Raw genomic sequence first — 21,790 nt, 5'->3', positions numbered from 1 at the left:
CTTTGTAAACAGCGATGCTCTTCTGTAGGGAACCTGGCTTGAATTCTGCAGCCACAAATACAAATGAAAAGTGAAAAGTATCTTCCTTGCCCCCTCAAGCCTGAATTTTTCATGGAATGATCTTGTGCTCAAATTTGCCTGACCTCCCTCTTTTTCTTGGTTCTGGAAGGCTGAGCAGAAGCTGGATATCTATTCTCTCTCCTTGTTCTGAACATTTTTGCCCTTTTCTGGATATTCTGTTGTGAGCTAGTGCTCTAGAAATTTGGGGATAAGAGGTAATTCTAATTCTTCTGGGTGAAGAAAAAACAACAACAACAACAACAACAAAAAACAACCCAGAAACTCCCTTCAGACTCACTTAAGTAAAAAGGGAGAATTTGGGCGCCTGGGTGGCTCAGTGGGTTACAGCCTCTGCCTTCAGCTCAGGTCATGATCCCAGGGTCCTGGGATCGAGCCCCGCATCGGGCTCTCTGCTCAGCAGGGAGCCTGCTTCCCCCTCTCTCTCTCTGCTTGCGTCTCTGCCTACTTGTGATCTCTGTCTGTCAAATAAATAAATAAAATCTTTAAAAAAATTTTTTAAAAAAGGGAGATTTTAGTTTCAAAACAGTCCACAGATGCCAAAAGGAGGAAGAGTAGTGTGATGCAATGGAATGAAACAAGGACCAGGAAAGGCATCAGTCCTCACCCCTCAAAACAATGCACCCTTATCTTTATGGCTCATGGCCAACCAATCAGATTTGCCCTTCTCTCCCCCTTGCCCATTGCCCCAAATCCTTCTGGGATGCTTCCTGCAGATCCTTGAATTATTGGTTCCTTTCTGTTAATTGCATTTAAGTTCATGTTACCTCTTCCAAAGGTCTTTCCTGGCCATATCAGTCACATACTGTGGTCATAAATCATCTTGCTTTCTTCGTTGACTCAGGTACTGTATGCCTCTCCGGCTAGAACCTACGTTTCTGAGAGCAAAAACTTATTCTAAACAATGCTTTATACATACTAGACACATAGCAATGGTTTTGAATATATAAACGTATAAATAAGAGCTATGGCATCCTTAATTCTAAATTCTCTAGGTGAAAGAATTAAGTTGATCCAGCTAGGGTTGGTATGCAAGACTGGTCCTATTAATTGAAGTACCATGGGTTGAATTACACAAAACAACTATTTCTTACGGGTGTCTCTGAGAGAAGATTGACTTGATTTGGGGAAGCCATGATGAAGGAGTTGTATCCCCAAATAACTACAAGCGTGTTGTGTTTGTGAGTTTAAAAAAGGTTCGTGAAGGTAGGGGTTGAGCTGAAATTGGCAGAAAAAAATCACAGGGGTAATTTTTCTGCTTGAAATTTCATGCTATCAACTGAGGCCCACTGAGCAACATGGAAGTATCCTACCCCAAAGACCTTTTAAATAAACGATTTTATTGATTCATCTATTTGAAAGAGAGCCAGAACATGAGCTAGGGGAAGAGTAGAGAGACAGAGACAAGCGGATTCCACACTGAGCGTGGAGCCCAACGCAAGGCTTGATCTCACAACACAGAGATCACAACCTGAGCCAAAAATCAAGAGTTGGACGCTCAACTGACTAAGCCACCCAGGTGTCCTTGAACCCAAAGACTTATTTATTTGCACTTATTAAATAATAACACCTTCTCAGGTCAATCCAAACTTCAAGTACAATAGATGCTTTATGCTTTTTGTCCCCCTTTGCTATATCAATACTTCTGAGTAAAATTGCGTCTATGTGTGTGTGCGTGTGCGTGTGTGTGTTATTTCCAAGATTCTCAGAAGCCTGCGCTGATGATCTTGTAGGGTCCTTATGCAGGCAGGTGCACTCAGAATACAGGGCCACATGGTCTTCTCCAACCTGGAGTCACAGAATAGCTGATTCACACAGAAAGTAAGAAGGGGCTTAGCATTACTATCCAAATAAAATTAATAAAACATATGGAGAACTTTTCATCTTATTTAACTTCTGTTCAGCAAGGAGGTACTTAGCACTTCCTGCTGTCAGGTGTGGTGTTGGGTATGAAGGCTGTCAGGTCTCTGCCTTCATGGAACAACCATTCTATTTTGGGGCATAGTTTATAAGACATAAAGTAAACCAGTGAAGAGAAGATAAAATCTCAGGCTGTGATGGTATCATTAAGACAGTGAAATGGAACGACTTGAACTGAAATGACTAGGGATGGCACAGATACAAGGGTTGGGGGAGAGGAAGACAGGCTCTATAATGGGAGCCCAACAGCATGAAGGCACATAGGTTGTCATTGGCAGGAAAGGGTGTGGTGAGTTTGGAGAGCAGAAGAAGGGCAGTGCGTGTCTGGAATGAACTCCAAGAACAAGGGGAAGAGAAGAGGGGAGAAGAGAAGCAGATCAAGGAAACTTCTTAAAGTTTAGTCTCCGAGCAGTGGCCTGCTATTGACATGGCTTAAGAGAAGGTTTATCAACCAATTTACAATTCACAGGAATTTTGTGGAGAGTAGACTCCGGAGAGGGGAATGGTGGATGCAGGAGGATAAGCCCGCAGGTTTTGGCAGAAGACCTGAGAGAGATGATGGCGATGACAATATACCCACAAAATGACTATGTGACACAGGGCATCTGTTGATCTGTATTCTGTGAGGGTTTTTACTTCCCCATGGTTCCCATAACCCTAATCTCATGGTCAAAAATTAACTAAATGATCTATGTGTGACTCCTCTAGTATGCCTTTATGGCAGTCCTTTCCAGGTTAGCAAACAGTGTGGTGACACGGTATTCTAGAAGGGTCACATATGCAGGTCTTGATCACATGGGTGCACTTAAAGAGATATGAACCCCCACAACTGTTTGGGAACGCTTGTGAAACTTTATTTTATTAAGACCTTGAATAATGTAGACCTGCAGACAGAGCTTGAACTTTTAGAGTCAGAACAACCTTGGTTTGACATTTCTGTGCATTTATAGATCAAACTCAAAACCTTAGACAAGATACTTAATTTCTAAGTATGTGTGCTTGTTTAAGGAGATACTAATTAAACACAGTATTAATGCTTTCTCATAGTTGTTACTTAATAATAGTACAAGAAAGCTTACTTTGTGTCAAATGTATGCTTGAAACTTTATATATATATATATAATCTCTTTGAAGCGTTGCAGTGACCCCATGATATGCACATTAATGCCCCACAGGGCAGATAAGGAAATTAAACCTTAGATTAAGTAATAAGCAATACATTTGGAATCAGGCAGTAAGTACATAGAAGAGCATTCATAGAGTTTATCTCATTTCATCTGCCGCACAACGGGATTTCATGGAACAGTGTGTGGAAACATGGAAACGCTTGGCAGAGCTTCAGCGAGAGTGGATGCTTGATAAGTTTCATGTTCTGTATCGCTCTGCAGATTTCAAATATTTATGACCACAGAATTAGTTCTAAGGAAAGCAAATGGAAGGAGGTGTTTGTGTGTAATTTTTTTTTTCTTAATGATTCCACTGTACCCTTGAGCATTTCCACGTTTGTGTTTAATCACAGAATCTCAGCCATGATGTTTCTGACAGGTAATTTCCTTAATGCATCTGACAGAGATGGATTGCGTGGAAGACCATTGGATCCCATGCTTTTGTCTGCAAGTGATAAGACTAGATGTAAGCTCTCCGGGTCTAGTGCCTCCGAGGCTGTTGCATCCTCATAATCCCCATGACAATTACGAATCCTCTTTGTGGACACACACATTCTTGGGCAGATGGGCTACACCATTTGCAAGAAACCCTGCCACTTTTATTACACCTTGAGAAACATCTGGGCAGATATTTGTGTGTCAGAACCATAAATCAGTTTAGTCCTCTGAGATAGGCCTAGTTACGCAGTTTATCTCCAAACACACTTTTTTTTTTCTTTTTCCTGCTATGACTGAAAGTTTTAGACGATGAGCACACACATGTCAAGATACTGGATTCCTTTTTAGGTTGTAAAGCCTTTCCACCGGCATGTGAAGATCTGAGCATCAGGGAGCCCCACGGGTACTCGGTAAGACATGGCAATTTGGGTTCTATGGCATTTCATCCCCAGGTACCAGCAACCCTGATCTAGTCTCAACAAAGATATGACTGCCCAGTAGAGACTCGCTTCCTGACCCTCTCTCCTCCTCCTCCTCTCAAATGGCTGCAAGGCTTTTGCTGCCATGCTTGGTGGATAGGCTTCTGTAGAGATCCAGAGAGCCGGAGGGTCAGGGTCAGGGAACTCTGATGCCCCCAGGGAACACAGATGCTATTATTTCACAGAATGTCCTTTAAGGCTACTCATGGTCCTCACTGTTGGCAGTCATAGTCTCGGACAGCGTTGTGCGTGGCATGATGATGGCAGAGACCTAATCTTATTGCCGATCTACTCTCCCACTTGGACCCTATCGTGTGCTTTCACCCCCACTGAGAAGAATATTCTGCTTCCATTTTAAAAACTATTTTTATTATGGAAAAATATTGTGTGTACAGAAAAGGAGAGAGAGTAATACAATGATCATCATATACTCAGAGTGGGATTTAATAATTGCACAAATATGCAAAATACTTCAAAGAAATCTTCCAGATATCATGAAACTTACTTCCAAGTACCTAAAGAGATGTCTTAAAATTTTTATAGGGTACTGTATAAAACCACAGCATCATTAATAAATTGATCTATCATCAAATATCATCTATATCCAAATGTATTTAGTAGTCTCAATAGAGTCTGTTAAAACTCATTGTTTTTAAAGATTCTTTATTATATATTCACTTGACAGACAGACATCACAAGAAGGCAGAGAGGCAGGCAGAGAGAGAGAGAGGAAGGGAAGCAGGCTCCCTGCCAAGCAGAGAGCCCGATGCGGGGCTGGATCCCCGGACCCTGGGATCATGACCTGAGCCGAAGGCAGAGGCTTTAACCCACTGAGCCACCCAGGCGCCCCTGTTAAAACTCATTTTTAAAAACATAGTTCTGTAGGCACTTTGAACTACTGAAATTATAGGTAGGAAGCAAGGGGGCGGGTGATGTAAGATAGGACACAAGTTTGTTTGTTTGTTTTTCCTTAGAGTGCACCTGTCCTTCCTTGGTTCTTCTGAGAGACTATGAATCACTTTAAAAATGATGTGAAGTCATAAAAAGGAACCCACGTATATTTTAGCACTATGGGAAAATCCTTTTAACATCATGGAAACAAATATGGCTCCCTATAAAAGAATATTTATCAGCATTTTTCCTAATGGTGAAAAATTGGAAATAACCTGAATTTCTGACACCCAGAATTGGCTAATTTATGGTGGTCATATTGGACAGTGTTCGCAAGGTATTGTCAAGCAAACAAAACAGATTCCGCAATATGGCATTGGCAAAATCACAGCACTTTAAGCATTAGCTCAAAGGCAGAACAGAAGTCTCAAAAAAATATTTTTTTTTCGATGTTTCAACCATAGTTGTCTCTGGATAGTGAGATTATAGATCATTTTATTTCATTTTACCTTTTCTTTAATTTTTGCATTTTCTGGACGAAATGTGGATTATTTTGCTGATTGCATTAGAGAATGTTGACGAATCAGCCATCTCAGCTAGAAACGTACTATTATCTAACTGGAAGGGAAACCAGAGGCACAAATGTGTTGGAATAAAACATCTTCACGCCATGTCTTCAGCATAGGTTCCTTGAAATAGACCATGGATGTCAAGCTAAAGAAGGTGACTCAAGGGCGTTAGGCTAAAATGAAGAAGCTATAGTGTGTCTTCCTGTATTTCCTTGGCTTTTTAAGTCTTGCATTAAAACACTCGGATATTGTCTGAGTGGGGTTTTGTTAAAAACTCTAAAGTTGAAATTTGCATTGCAAATAGTTTTAAAGTACCATTTGGAGGAAGCTTTTAGCTGTATGGTACAGGGGTCTGGTAGGGACCCTGACTGAAGTCATGCGGGAAGGAAATGTTTTGCTGTGTGAGTGCGCACGCACGTGTGTGTGTGTGTGTGTGCACGTGTGTGTGTATGCATGTGTAATTTTCTCCCACTCCTTTCCCTGAGTGTTCTTTTATACTCTAAGCAGATGACAGCAGATCTTGCTGCAGACTTGTCTGGTGAGTGTCAGCTCAGCCTACCACTTTCCATATTGCCATCCTGAGCCGACTTCGTCCCCGTGTCATTTGGGGTTCTGCTGCAGATCCGTCTCACGACTGCAGAAAGTTTGACCATGAGAGATGGCACAAGGCATTCTGCAAAGGAACAAAGGAATGACATTGAGTTTGCTGTTCAAAATTTCAGAGTTTGAGGAGCTTTCAAAGAAAGTTAAGGAAACAGTGTGGAGAGCGGCAGATGCCTAGGGATTGGAGGGAGTTGTCCAACATTATGGAGGCTATCCCTGTAGGGTACACCATCCAAGGAAGGTTTGGTTCATGAAGCTCTAGTCAGGGGCAGGTCAAGACTTCAGGGTCTTTGAAAGGAAGGCTGAGTGATTCCTAGTTGATGAAGTCCAAGAGGACGGCATCTCCATCGTTACCGTGCACTGAAGACTCACAGGGATTCAGTCAATTCCCCCAACTCCAGGAATGTATTGCTCCCACTCCAAAACCTCTCCTTCCAACACACACACACAGACACACCCCCCAGAGGACATATGGCACTCTATAAGACATAATTATCTGTATCCCATTACCAATCTCCTAATTAAATCTCAGTTAATTTTCTTAATTTATAAACTAGCCTACCAGTGGGAGGAAGGTGCTGTAGGTTGTAAATCATGGAGGAGGTCTAGGTCAGCAACTTCACGACTTCCAGACCCCTGCAGGCAATCTCCTGCATAACTTTCTCACTACATCTGGAGAGTAAAGTTTTCTTTCTTTCCACCAGTTTTCTGGAAGGACTTTTCCTAGCCCGTCTATATCCTGACCATCGGTGTGTCTGGACAGGCCCAACCCAAATGCAGAAGGAAAAAGGATCATTATCCTAATTGAAATAGGATTGAGCAGGACATCAATGAGTGACCCAAATGTAGAATTCTCTGTTAAGTAGTAAAACAAACAAACAAAAAACCCCAAAACAAACTCAAGACTTCTTAGAAGGTCACTAAGGAATAGAATACTATTGATAAAGTAGCATGTGCTTGACACAATTAGATTTAAATAGATGTATAAATTTTTTAAAAATTTAAAATAGAAAATCCTTCCAGCCAGCGTCAGCTGCCCTCCTTTTTTGTTAAGTTTTATAAACATTGATGCTTCTCATTGTTCAATGAATTCCCAACAGAGACTTTGACTTCTCAGACAGATGCCCTTTTTTTTTTTTTCTTTTTCTGAATGAAACTCTGATCTCTAGATGAGGAGATAAAAGGAGATGAGACGTGACCTACGTTAGAAGGGGAAATTGAGGAGGTTGGGCATGCAGAGTGATACAGTGGCCCAGAAGTCAGAAGCACTTGAAGTATTTCACCAACAGATCAGGAGTGTTATTCTCTGGACTTCGTGGTTCTAACTCTGTAGAGCAGGTTGCTCCCTGGGGCGGACAGATTTCTCCATATTCACTGTGTCACTCATTTGTTTTAAGAGTTGAAACAGACTTGTCTACAGACATAGTAAAACATGCTACGTGTGCTAAGCAAGGCTTGCATATGCTTTGGAGCATGTTAACTATTCAGAGAATTATAAAGGAAGGTCTTTTTTTTTTTTTTTCTTAAAAAAAAAAAAAAGACGGGTATTCCCAAGCTTCTCCCCAATCTCCTCAATTAGAACCTTAAGGAAGGAGCCCAGGATGTATATTACATGCCCCCTCCTCACACTCCCATAGAATCCCACTGTGATCAATCCGGCTTAGGGACTCCCAGGGTATGATTTGAACATTATGAAACTGTGATTCATAACCCAGAGGGAAATCTGTCTTCATTCCTTACCATCGTACTTACTGTTTATAGCCAGTGCTCTCTTCCTTAGGAAACCCCTTTATCCCACTCCCACTTTTTAATATGGAACTTTGCCATAAGAATGGATTTCTTGAGTCTTTTTAATATTTGACTGGAGAAGTAATTCTGGTCATGGTACATCAGAAAGCTGTTTTTTCCCCCTCTTTCTAATAAGGACTATAATCCATGGCTGACAAAAAAAGATCTCTACAGCATTTCCTGGGTGCTTTAGAATACGCTGTGACAAATGACGTCTTGCGTTGTACGATCGTCCTCGTGGCTTGTAATACATTGTTTAGTGAATTGATCACAGTGGAATGGAAAGATGAAGCAGCATTTATTTTGTATGTTATATTGCATATAATTTTTAGAGTTGACATTTATAACCATGGAGGCTGTTATTTTACATATCATCTTCAAACCATATCAGCCTTAAACACATTTAAATTTAATAAGCAAGTAGATTAGATTTGCTTTTAAGCTAGGCATATCATTACAGCGCGTGTTTCCGGCAGGAGGGCACTCTCGCGACTCAGTACTGTCTTTAGTTGTCTTAAAGAAGCCAGAATTATAAAGAAGCGGGTTAGAGCACGAGCTGAAATAATTAAGTATGAAGTCTGTAAGTATATAAGTATATAAGTATAATTAAGTATGACAGACCACCGTAAGCACAGCCCTCCAATCAGTGAGGCAGAAGAGTCCGTTTGGTTTTATTAACCATCACCAGGCAACTTTGAGACTGAATGCAAGCCTTGGGAATGAAATGCAAATTCTATAATAGGAACATCATTGTGATAATAATTTATTAAATTTCCCGAGCCGTCTCCCTCTGAGGAGGGCAGCACGACGGCCCTGGTGATTAATTTTCAACATCGTTTAACATTTTATTAGAGGGAAACAGTTTGTAATCTATTGATGCCCTTTCTGTACAATTCCACGAGCTGTTTTCAAAACCAGGAGGAAGGGGTGGGGAGGGGACGGAAGAGGGTGAGCAGAAGGAACGCTAGCCAGCGCTTCTAGTTCTGATCCCAAACATCTCAGACTCTCCTGTGCTTTCCTGCCATTTTGTGGCTTGAGTATCATGGGAGCTTGTTGGTGTTTGCGGAAGGAGAGGGTTTTGTGAATCTGAAGTTTGGGGAAGTGCAGTATTCGGTATGGTGGGGGGGTGGGGTTCCATCTAAGAGACTTGGGGGTCTGAAAGTTGCTGGACTGGGCCTTCTCAGAATCCTAGCAACGCTTACCTAGAAGCTGCAGATAGAAATGCCTGCAGAGCCCTCAGATCCTCTGCATGGAGATTACTATACAAGGGACGTACTTGGTGGCAGCATTCAGTTCAACTGAATGTTTACTTGCTAGAAGGTCAACTGTGAGGAGAAAAAAGAGAAATAATAGCAAAATGCCAGGGGAGGCCCTGGATGGGATCCTGGCACAGAAGTGGGAGCTTTGTGGAATAAACAAAAGGATTCTCAGTGTGATCTGCAGCTTAGTTACCAGTGTTGTCCCACTGTGAATTTCCTGACTTACTTAGGTCACCGTGCTTTGGTAAAGTCGTGTTCATGTTAGGGGCCGCTGCGTAAGACATACACAGGAAGTCTCCTGTTATCTTTGCACTCTTTCTGTAAATCTAAAACTATTTCAAGTTAAACATATTTTTATAAATAATTAGGGTGCCTGGGTCGCTTGTTGGGTTAAGTCTTCTGAGTCTTGGTTTCAGCTCAGGTCATGATCCCGGGGTGGCAAGATCCAGCCCTGCATCGGGCTCTGCACTCAGAATGAAGTCTGCTTGAGTTTCTTCCCACCCCCCTTCCTCTTCCTCCCCTTCTACTGCTCCCCTCTGCTCGCACTCTCTCTCTAAAATTAACAAATAAAATGTTAAAAAATGCTTTTATAAGCAATAAAAGCGAGGTGTGGGACATGCGAAACACTGGTTGGAAGAGATTACAGAATTATAAAGAAGGAGGTTAGAGCACGAGCTGAAATAATTAAGTATGAAGTCTGTAAGTATATAAGTATATAAGTATAATTAAGTATTAAATATTAAGTATAATTAAGTATTAAAAGGGTCACCTGCTTGAGACACCCACTGGGACAACCTCACACACTCTCAGAACAACATAAATGCAGAGAGAGAGACCATGTCTTCTGTTCTTCTCTGCGTGGATAGCTTTCTCACAGTCTGGCAGTATGGGAGGTAAAATAATGCCCTCTGCCCCAGATATGTCCATACCCTAATCTCTGGAAACTGTGAGTAAGTTAGAGTACATGACAAAGGAGAATTAAGGCTACAAATAGAATTGACCTTGCTCATCAGCTGGCTTTAAGATGGGGAGATTTTCCTGGATTATCTGGATAGACTCACTATGATTCCAGAGGTCCTCATATGTGGAAGAGGGAAGTGCCCTGAAAAATAAAAATGAAACAAAACAAAACAAAACAAACTTGATGGGTAATTGCCATCTTTAACATAGAAGTGAGCCATGCACCAAGAAGTGCAGGCAGCCCCTAGAATCCAGAAAAAGCAAGAACACACATTCTCCCCTAGAGGCTCCAGAAAGGAACACAGTGCTACCAACACCTTCATAGATGAGGAGACATTGCACAGAGAGATGTGAGCTTGCCCAGGGTTGCACAGCTGGTGTGTGACAGGACGGGGAATCACAGATACAGGGTCCATGCTCTGAGACAACAATCTGATGTATTAACACTTCACTCTGGCACTGCCAGTCTTAGCAGGAATTAGGGTTGGGGGCACCTGGGTGGGTCAGTGAGTTAAAGCCTCTGTCTTTGGCTCAGGTCATGATCTCAGGGTTCTGAGATGGAGCCCCATATCGGGCTCTCTGCTCAGCGGGGATCCTGCTTCCCCTTCTCTATCTACCTGTCTCTCTGCCTACTTGTGATCTCTGTCAAATACATAAATAAAATCTTTAAAAGATATTAGGGTTGTATGTTTAGTTAACTTAAAACTGGAAGAAATGTTGCCACAGGAAGGAGAGAGTGAGCGACTGACATTTTCTTGGAGCAATAACTAAAAATATGAGATATTCTGTTAGAAATTGAAAAGATAGTAGTATCTCTCTCTCTCTTTTTTTTTTAAAGAAAAGCTGGAAACCGCCCTTCCCAAAGTGTGAGTCCCATCTGATTATTATCGATTTAGATGACATACAGAGATGCTATTAAATAACATTGAACCAATCATTTGGGGATGGAGTTACTCTGTTCTGAATTTTCTTTCCATTTTCCTGTTTATGTTATTGAGAAGGTCTTTGTTTGGTGCTAGGGTGTCTTCAACATCTCTCTAATACTTGATGATCCCCATTTTTAACAATAAGATGGAGGCTTCAGGCTTATGTCTGCAGGTAATGGTAGCAAGATATTAGTAACTTGTGATTGCATTGCATTTATTTTATGGTTACTCTCTATTTGGAATAAGTGACATTATTTTTTTTCTTTTCCATTTGTAGTATTGATGTAAAGTTGCCTTGTAAAAATAATGTGTTTCAGTGGAAGCAAGGTACATCCGTGTAAAGTTACGTTAAGCTGATGGTTTATCATTATGACACATGATGGCCATTTAGTGACAGTGGCAGAAGGATGGCTAAGCTTTGGGAACATCTGATTCTTCAGGGCTGAAGGTTTTGAAGAGTTGGGTCTAATTTCTAAAAAGCTGTTCATCATTAAGTTACAAGGCCCTTAGCTATCTCTGAATCAGTTTTGTTTTCCACCTCGTCACCAGAAATAAATAATTTCATTGACGTTTGAAAGTGGAGATTTCAAAGACAAACGAGTAACATCTTTTCAGTATTGAAATTTGACAGGTATTAACTAAGTCCATTGCTTCTTAATCTGCTTTTTATTATTCTGCTAATGCTATCAATAAAATATCTAACACCCCTACTTTATGACCTTTATTAAAAACCCCATACAATCTGTTGACCTCACTTTGTTTCCTGCCTTGAGCCAAGTCTGCTGTTAGACTAGCCGTGTCAGGGGCTGTGCCCGTGCTCTGCTACTGGTCCAGCTTTCCCAGGAGAGCCTTATATCCCATGATAGGAAAGGATGACCCTTTCTGAGCCTCATCCTCTTACACTGCTTCTTATCTCACAGGCTCGCAGGGTAGGGCTTCTTGTGAGAATGTTCGTTGTGCTGTCAACCCTAACCAGTTCTACCAAGGAACTCATGTGCAAACCTTTGGTCCACCGTATAAATTACAGGTCAGAAAAGATGAGCATCGCTGCATGGGCGGGGGCAGGCACCTGGCATCTGGTACCACATCTGGCATCCGATAGGGTAGAAGAAGGCAGGACTCAATAGCACAAGTCTGGAAGGGTTAATGGGTAGCAGAGATGCTCACAGGGTAAAGAGAGGTGCTTGGCTTCTCTCTCTTATAAATGGATTACCGAGTGTAGCTTCGAACATGTGACATGCTTTCCCTTTCGTTCTTGGCTGCGTTGCTGTTTGCAGCAGGATCTGAGGACTTTCCTGGGCTCTGAGCATCAGAAGAACATGACCATCATCTTGCTCGGCCTGGCAGAGGGAGTTCTGAAGCTTCGCTGATGACCGCTTTGTTTTGTTTCGGGCCTCACCCCCCCCCCCCCCCCGCCCCTTCTTTCTTCTTCCTCCTCCTCCTCTTCTTCCGTCCAGAGGAAACAAAAGCACAGGCTTGGTTCAGCAACATTGAATCTAAAAAGTGTGTCCTGCAGTCAGAGTGGCGACAGTAATAGCAGTGGCTCCTCTGGCTCAGTACTGAGCATGAGTGATGGGTGGTCCGTGTGCCGCGCGTGGTGCTGGCCACCCTGCGGTCACGCTCCCCTTCCGTCCCACAGAGCTCTCAGCGATCAGCTCTCCAGCTTGCCCTCTTCCCCTCTCCTCCCTTCCTAGCCCCTTTGCCCACCTTGCTGTGCAGTGCACACTCAGCACTCTCTTGTTCAGACCCTTGCCAGCCTTGAGAGGGCAGGAGACCAAAGGCTCACTCATTCCACAAACATTTATTTATTTATTTTAAGATTTTATTTATTTATTTGACAGATCACAAGTAGGCAGAGAGGCGGGGGGGGTGGGGGGAGTAGGTTCCCTGCTGAGCAGAGAGCCCGATGCAGAGGCTTGATCCCAGGACCCCGGGATCATGACCTGAGCTGAAGGCAGAGGCTTTAACCCACTGAGCCACCCAGGCGCCCCTCCACAAACATTTATGAAGTCCCTGGGATGTACAAGGTAGTGCTCTCACTTCACCCTGACAACAATCCTGAGAAGGAAATATTTTTATCTCCATTTTTAAGGGAGGAAGCCAGTATCCCTCCCTTCCAAGAAGCCCTGGGTAGGACGAGGAGACAGGTATGTGCGGCAGCAAGTAAACCTGAGTGACGACACGGGAGCAGGAGTTACGCTGGAGAAGGGGGTCTCGAAAGGTTGGAGGAGACAGGTGGTTCCTGGACAGGGTTTTGAGGGTAGGCGGGCATTTTCAGACAGACGATTCATGGAAGGACGTTTCCGGCAAGGAGGAGAGCATTTGCACAGGGAAAGGGAAGTGGAATTCTGAGCAAAGATAAATACATACGACTAAATATACTTAGTCATACATCATCTGTGTTTGCAAGTCCGAGTAATTTTAAGAAGGACTTAGGGGAGCCCTGGTGGCTCAGTGGGTTAAGGGTCCGAGTCTTGATTTCAGCTCAGGTCATGATCTCAGGGTTATGAGATCGAGCCCCGTATCATCCTCTACACTGGGCGTGGAGCCTGCTTAGGCTTCTCTCTCTCCCTCTACTTCTGTCCCTCCTGCCCATTCATGCTCTATCTCTAAAAAGAAAAGACAGAGGGAAGGAAGTGAAGTAATGAGGGCAGGAGAAAGGATTTGAAAAACTCCATTTCAAAGGTGCACAGCACAGCCAGACTGAGTGGCCAGGCTGTTTCTCCCCGTCTCCTGACACCTGGCCACGGGCATTGTTCCTTCTCCCTCTAGCCTCCCTTCAGGAGGCCTTTTCCCCAGCATCTCTGCCTTCTCCAGGCTGTTGGAACTAAGTACCGAGGTGGTTCCCCTTTATGCCTCTCCCGCAACTGTTCTCCTCTTGGAGAGAGAAAAGGAATAAGGAAAAATACGGCTCTGAGCATCTCATGCTTCCTGTTGTATTGGAAGCAGGGAGAGGTGAGCTTGCTGCTGATTTTAACACCTGCTTCTGGGAATTCCAGAGCTACTTTCTGTTTCTGGAGTCATCTTTTCCTGAGTACAAAGTTAAAAATAGCATCGATAGGAGAGAGAGCTAAAACCTGTGAACAAAAAGTACTATCCCTGTGTAGAAGATAGTTGGCAGGTCCTCAAAAAAAAAAAAGTGAAACACAGAGTTACCCTCTGGCCCAGCACCCACACTCCCAGGCAGATGCCCGAGAGGACTGCGACCAGGTCCTCCAAAATTTGTACATGTAGGTTCATACATTGTTCGCCACCGACAAAAATGAGAAATAATCCTAATAACCCTCCATGAGAGAATGGATAAGCAAAATGTGGTATGTCCATGCAAAGGAATATTATTCAGTTATACAAAGTAACGAAGGACTGGTACATTCTATAACCATCATGTTCAGTGGAACAAGTCAGACACAGACAGTCACACACTGGGTGACTGTATTCGTATGAAAGTTCTAGAACTTAAAAGCCATGGAGACAGAAAGCACAGTGGTAGTACTTAGGGCAGGGGGGATAGGAAGGGACTCTTTAATCAACATGGGGTTTTCGTTGGGGATGATGAAAATATTTTGAAACTACATACAGGTGGTGGTTGTGCCATGATGGGATGTGCTAAACGCCACGAGATCGCACAGTATACAACGGTGAATTTCACATCATGTGAATATCACCTCCCTTTAAAAAAAAAATAAAAGAACCAGAACAGGTAAGGATCAGCACAGGTTCCAAAGAAATGAGTTTTCTGTGTTGCACACAGTTTGCACAGTATAGACCGTGCTTGAGAGAAACCCCCAGAAGTTGATCCTTGGAGAAGCTAAGTCTGTCTGGAGAGTGGCGACGGAGGCAGCTCCGAGAACTGGGGCTCATTTCCAGTTCCAAGAGGCCAGTGAAGTATGACCACCAACATCACATGGCCATCCTCCTCCCCAGGGAAGTTGCAGCCTGGGAAGGTGACAGCTCATAATGTCAGAAACTGATGATGAGAAAATTGGAAATGGATGGAGTTTTATGGCAATGCATTTTTAACTCCACTTCAGCGTAGAGGGGACATTTTAAGGAGCTAAGAGCTTAAACCAGACAAGATTTCCTCCAGTGTGATAATAAATACACCAAAGTGCCCTTTTATGTTTAATAATTCAGGATCCACTGAGTGTTTAAAGGGTTTCCTGTTTTATCATTTGAAAAATCGAATGGTAATCGGTTAAAAAGTAATAGATGAGAAATGTTTTTGAGATGGGCCCTGAATCACGCACTTTAAAATGTCTTTGGAAATGGATGTGTGCGTGTTTTAGGTAGCAGGCGCCTGAAGGTCTGGAAGCTGCGGCACAACCACACGCTCATCATGCCTTTGTGGGCTTGTCTGTGGAGGGACGGAAGCCACGTCCACGCATGGCATCGGAGAGTAGTCTGAGTGGCATTGGAACAAAATTAGACTGAAAGAACATTGTGGGGCCACTTTTGCAATTGGCCATCCCTCAATCTGCTCCATATGTAGACGGCAACAATCACAGAGCCGGATTCCTGGAAAATTCCAGAGAAAAACCTAAAAGCCAGGCCGTGGCAACATTTATTGCTGGGGACATGAACACGTGGTATCGATGAGAACCGGTTTGCCTCATTCCGGCCCACAGGTTGGCTCATGTGGATTGTAATGTTAGATTCTAGGCGGCGGTGATTTTTGCAAAGGAAACCCCACTCTTCTTGCAGATGATACGTACCATCCTACGACTCTCCGATGTAAGACAGGTGGATTTTCCCAGGGAAGGGAATGGGGAAGGGGATGGGCCTCTGGCAACACTTAATTAGCCTGTCTTAGGACAGAATCTGAAAGGTAGAAAGGATCCATGTGTGCTCTTAAACATCATGTTGGAAAATATAAGCTACCACTGTGCTTCATTTTTAATCAGGTATGTATCACACCTGTGTTTATGAGGTGCCCATCAGACACTGGAACAGGGGCTGGGGATACTGCCTTATGCCTCACAGACAAGATCCCTGCTTGCGTGGGGCTCATAATATCTGGTAGCGGAAAAACACTCAAGAAGGAATTGTGACAGAAACTGCCAGCTGCCTTTCCCCTAGCCACTTATCCCTCTTTCTTAGTAATTGACCCCTTGGTAATGGGCCCTTTAGTCATAGCCAAGATGCCCAAATTAAAGGAAAATAATACTGTGTTCTCCAGCTTTCCTAGCAGACAGGGATCACCATCAAGATGGCAATGGAAATTATTAGGTGTGGTTTCTGGGAAAACCCTTTAATAGGGGCTGACTCACAGCGCCAGCAGCATCCATGCATTCTCTCCCTTTCTCTCTCCCGCTGTATTAAACCATGTGATATAGAGGCTACTTTGAGGGTGGAATCTATGGCCTAAAAAAGTGGAAGGAGCAACAGGATTTCTGATGTACTGCCTAGCCCCAGACTTCTTTTATGGGAGAGAAAAATAAACGTATGTTTCGCTTAAGCCACAGCGATTTCAGGACTCTGTAAATAGCAACAAACCCAATTGTTGTGAGACCGAGGCAGAAGAGACAAATATAAAATCATTTCACAAAGTCGAACCTCAGGGCCCTGGGTGGCTAAGTCTGTTAAGTGTCTGCCTTCAGCTCAGGTCATGATCCCAGGGTTCTGGGATCGAGGCCTTGGTTGGGCTACCCTGCTCAGTGGGGAATCTCCTTCTCTTTCCCCCTCCTCTTGTGCCCTCCCTCTGCCTCTCAAATAAATAAATAAAATCTTTAAAAAAAATAAAAAGAAGAAAGAAAGAGAGGAAAACCTCCTCCGTAGGTAACAAAACAGAGAGATGGGAGACAGTTGGACTGGCCGAGGGACTGAGTGAAGCTACTGTGGAATGTGGAATAGGAGGCCACATACTGAAGTGATCAATGACTGAGAAATGAAAGATAGAGTGGTCAGACAGCGGTAGAAGAAAAAGAGAATGTCACCAGATGAGGAAGTTCTTAGCTGGGTATAGGCAGGAGAATGATGATCTGATATTTCATTACAAAGCTAAGCTTTGTGCAGTGGCAGTATAGTAGCCAATGAGGTTTATCTGAGGCACGATTATTGCTGATTGAAACAAAGCTCATCCCGGCTGCCATGTAGAAAGTGGGCAGAGCAAGCGTGGAGGCAGGATGACCTTTTAGGTGGTGATGATAGAACTCCAGGTCAGAGATGATCGTGGGACTGATGATGGAGGGAGCAGTAATGGAAGTAGAGGAATCTGTGAAGGCAGTTAAGACGTAAACTGCTGGGGTGCCTGGGTGGCTCAGTGGGTTAAGCCGCTGCCTTCGGCTCAGGTCATGATCTCAGGGTCCTGGGATCGAGTCCCACATGGGACTCTCTGCTCAGCAGGGAGCCTGCTTCCTCCTCTCTCTCTGCCTGCCTCTATGCCTACTTGTGATCTCTGTCTGTCCAATAAATAAATAAAATCTTAAAAAAAAAAAAAAGACGTAAACTGCTGATGTTAGAAGGATGAGCGTAGATGCAATGTCTGTATGCTTCTGGAAGAATCTGTCCCAGAATCTTCCTGCTAGAGTCACTTGATTGTGTGCAGAAAAACAACGTGAATTACTCAACAACAGCAATAAAAAAAAACCTGAATCAAAAATGGGCAAAGAACTTGAACAGACACTTATCCAAGGAAGAGAGATGAATGACCAGTATGCACATGAGAAGATGCTCTAGATCCCTCATCATGAGGGAAATATCAATCAAAACCACAATGAGATAACCACCTCACATCCACTAGGATGGTTGCCATAGGAAGAAAAGAAAGAAAGAAAGGGAGAGAGAGAAGGAGAGGAAGGAAGGAAGGAAAGAAGGGAGGGAGGGAGGGAGGGAGAGGAGCAAGGAAGGAAGGAAAAGCAGAAAATGGCAAATATGGGTGAGGGTACGGAAAAATCGTACACTTGTGCGCTGTTGGTGGGAATGTAAAATGTGCAACCATGGGGCACGTGGGTGGCATAGTCAGTTAAGCGTAGGGCTCTTGGTTTCAGCTCAGGTCATGATCTCAAGGTCCTCGGATTGAGTCCTATGTCAGTCTCTGTGCTCAGCATGGAGTCTGCTTGAGATTCTCTCTCTCCCTCTGCCTTTCCTGCTGTCTCTCTCTCTCTCTCTCAAATAAATCAATAAAATCTTTTAAAAAATAAAATGTGCAGGCACTATAGAAAACGATATAGTGATTTCTAAAAAAAAAAAATAAAAAATAGAGTTAGCATATGATTTAGCAGTTCAACTTGTGAATACTCAAAAAACTGAAAGCAGAGTCTTAAAGAGGTCTTTGTATGCCCATGTTCATAGCAGCATTAGTCACAATAGCTAAAATGTGGAGGCAACCCAAGTGTCCACTGACAGATGAACGGACAACCAAAATGTAGTATATTTATATAATGGAATATTATTCAGCTTTAAAAAGAAAGGAAATTCTGATATATTCTGCAACATGAATTAACCTTAAAGGCACAATCCTGAGTGAAAGAAGCCAGTCATAAAATGGCAAATACTGCAATGTTACACTTCCATGAGGCATCTAGAAAAGTCAGAATCACAGACAAAGTAGAGTGGATGTTGCCAAGGGCTGAAGGGGTTAGTGAGAAGTCAGTGTTTAATGAGGTCAGGTTGAAGGAGTCTCACGTTTGCAAGTGAACGGAGTTCTGGAAAGGATGGTTGTGAGATGTGAAGGTACTCAATACCACTGAACTGTACTCTTAAAATTAGCTTAAATAGTAAATTTCATATCCTGTATATTTTTACCACAATTTTTTAAAAAGGAAAAAAAAAATTCAATATGGGTTGCTTGTCCCCGGGATTGCAATGAGTTTTCCGCCAGTACAAGCTTGTCTATTCTCTCGCAGCTCAGAAGCACGTCTCTGTATCTCTGTGACCCCGTCTAGCATCTCACTGGTAAATGGTGTCTCTGAGTTTCCCATTTGATACTGAGCTGATATTTACCTTTGCAAATATCAGCTCATGAATGCCTCCTTCTCAAAAGCCCCTCCAACCCAGCAGAGGCAGCCTTCTTCCTTGAAAAGTGGGAGAATGACCTCCCATCCACGGATTTCCCTGGGAACCTGGGGACGTCCAGAGAGCTGATCCTCAGAAGGGGCTGAAGTCAGAACTAGTCAAGGAGGACACGTGCACATTTACATACGATTTGCATCTGCTTTGCATAGGGCTGCACAGGCTGTGCTGTGTTCTCAAACATCACTCACGTTATATTTTAAGACTGTCACCATCTTTGATTAACATTTAGATCTGCAGCCCGGGTGCCTCGAACTTCTCCAGCCTCCTATGTTTAAACCGGCGTCATCGTCTATCCCTGGGTGATGGGAAGTCCAGGGCCCCTGCCACATAGCTGCGGATGCTTGGAGTTACCACCCATTCCAGTTTTCTGTTCCTACATCCAGCCCATCGCCCCAAGCACAGGGCACCATCCAGGCCTTGTGCGTAGCAGCTCTTCTTACTGAGTTAGAGAAGGTAGAGGAAGAAATTTAGAAGTCAATCTTAGCATCCTTGTTTTTCAGAGTCCCTCCGTCTTGGGGGGCGGGGGTGATGTTCCCTGGAAGTTTCCTCCTTGTGTGGTGACCTCTCTCCTTTTTCTTCTCCTCTCCCCTTTCCTCTCCTCCTGCCTCCTCCCCATCCCTCTTAGTGGACCATGAGTGAGCACTCATTTGGTCCCACAGACACGCCTTTGGTACCTAATGAGCTAGTAAATAAGATGTACGAGTCCCTCCCCTCCGGAAGTTTAGTGTTGTGCTGACAGGGATATCCCCCAAAAGTCAATAAATAAAATCCACGAATAAATTGCTTTTGCCACAGTGAGAGATAATGGTACATAGTCAAAGAATTACGGAGGGTCACCAGCCGAAATGGAGGCATGGGACGATGTCTCGTGAAGGTCAGGCTGAGGGAAGGCTGATGCGGAAGGACAGAAGGACAAAGCCCTGAAGCAGAAGGGTCTCAGCAGACTCCAGAAAGACAAAGGAGGCCTGTGGGGGGGTGGGGAGGCAGGGTGACATGTGGGCAGAAAGAGACAGGAGCGGGGAGGAAGAGGCAGACAGGGATGTAGCTTGTAGGGCTTCTGATGCCCCATCAGGTATGGATTTCACTGTTGGTCTGTTTCCACTGTGGTCGGGGTGGGGGGCCGGTAACATGATATCATGCATGTTAAAAGCATAGCCCTCTGCTGGTTCAGTGGAAAGCTACTGCCCCTCTCATATTTGTCCTACTTTTCTCCATTTTCCATGTGTTGCTGGATTCTCAGGGACTCAGTTCACCAGAACTCTAGGCTCCTCTTATGAAGAATAATGCAGTTTTATCATCAAGCTCGTGGTGTGTGGTGTGTGTGTGTGTGTGTGTGTGTGTGTGCACGCACGCACGCGCATGGTGCATGTAAGAGAGAGGGAGAGAGAGAGAGAGAGGTGGGAGGCATTATGCCACCAACCCCCCCTTGAGGTAGAGGTAGAAACTGTTTGTGCAATATTTAATTATCCTTCCATCTGCATCCCCGTCCCCGCTCTCAGTGGTATTAACACCGAGGATGAGAGGTGGGAAAAAATGCTACACGAGATGAGTGTTGTCCCGGTGCATATTTTGGAAAATTCCAATTGAGTACAAACGTATGGAGATAAATACAAAACCTTTGATCGTAGGTCACTGCCTACGGTTTATATTCCTGCCAGATGTGTTGACAACATACAACACATCTTAAGAACTGGGTTTTCATGCCGTTCTGGTGTTGACATAAACCTGGTCATTCAACCTGCGGTCTTTGGTGATCGGCAGAACAACCAGGAAGGAAAGGAGGTTCCTGAGTCTTCGAAAGGGGCGAAGGGGAGAGTACAGGGGCTGTCGTGATTATGTCGTGATTATCTCTGGGAGATGAATCGGTGCCTCACGCCCCGGAACCATCACTGAGGAGCCAGTAACGTCCTGCTTACATCTCCAAAAGGCAGGCGGTCGTTACGGCCCTACTCCCCAGCTTCTGTGGTGGAATTCCAGGAAGATCATCTGGCTTTCTCACATCATGCTGTTGACAGCGTGAGGCGTCTCGAGCAGATGGTGTTCTTTGAACACAGGTGTGGCTTGGCCACCCAGATCATCGTGGGATGTTTTGTTTTAGGGGAACCAGCATCAGGAACTCAATAAAATGTTTAGCAGATTTAGGTAGATGCTTACTCACGGTCTAATTTGGAAAAATAATCCCCTCTGTCTAGTAATATTTATTGTCTGAGTAAGCCAGGTGGTACAGACGGATTATCTTTCTAGGCAAGCTCAGTGGGTAGAATAGATTTAGGAGGGAACAGCATCTTAATACTTGGCATGTGCACTGCGAGGATCTGGCTAAATTGAAGACGGGGAGTAAGTAGGAGTTTTGAGATCGTATGTTGTGTAATCGGTCTGACTTTAATTTATATCGCTCAATTCACCTAACAGACCCTTTACAGATGCATTACGTGCATTTTTAGCAATTGGGATATTTGCGTACAGGTTGTTTTGGTTTTGTTTTTGTTTTTGTTTTTTGTGTTTTTTTTTGGTAAGAAATACACTTGCTAGCTGTCCAAAGCGAGCTGCCCACCATCCTATAACCCTCTGCCAATCATAGGGGTTAAGGCAGATTTTATTGCCAGTCATATTATACTCCAGGTGAAGTGCTAAGAATGCTGTCTTATCCCTCCGCTGGATTAGCTCTAAAAGGTGATCTCGGAGTCCTGTCAAGCACAG

At 43.8% G+C, this 21,790-nt stretch overlaps 1 protein-coding gene and 1 non-coding gene across 5 annotated transcripts in view; both read left to right on the top strand.

Moving 5' to 3' along the window:
- The window catches only part of RBFOX1 (RNA binding fox-1 homolog 1), a 1,460,772-nt gene that overhangs the window by 998,937 nt on the left and 440,045 nt on the right, over nucleotides 1-21,790 (top strand). The window lies entirely within an intron of this gene.
- LOC116581556 lies at nucleotides 17,078-17,213 on the top strand. Its single transcript, XR_004282104.1, has one exon. It is a non-coding gene; the product is annotated as a U4 spliceosomal RNA (small nuclear RNA).

The sequence above is a fragment of the Mustela erminea genome, chromosome 20, assembly GCF_009829155.1.
Source record: "Mustela erminea isolate mMusErm1 chromosome 20, mMusErm1.Pri, whole genome shotgun sequence".
Classification (NCBI taxonomy): domain Eukaryota; kingdom Metazoa; phylum Chordata; class Mammalia; order Carnivora; family Mustelidae; genus Mustela; species Mustela erminea.
This window is presented reverse-complemented; position numbering and strand designations above follow the sequence as displayed.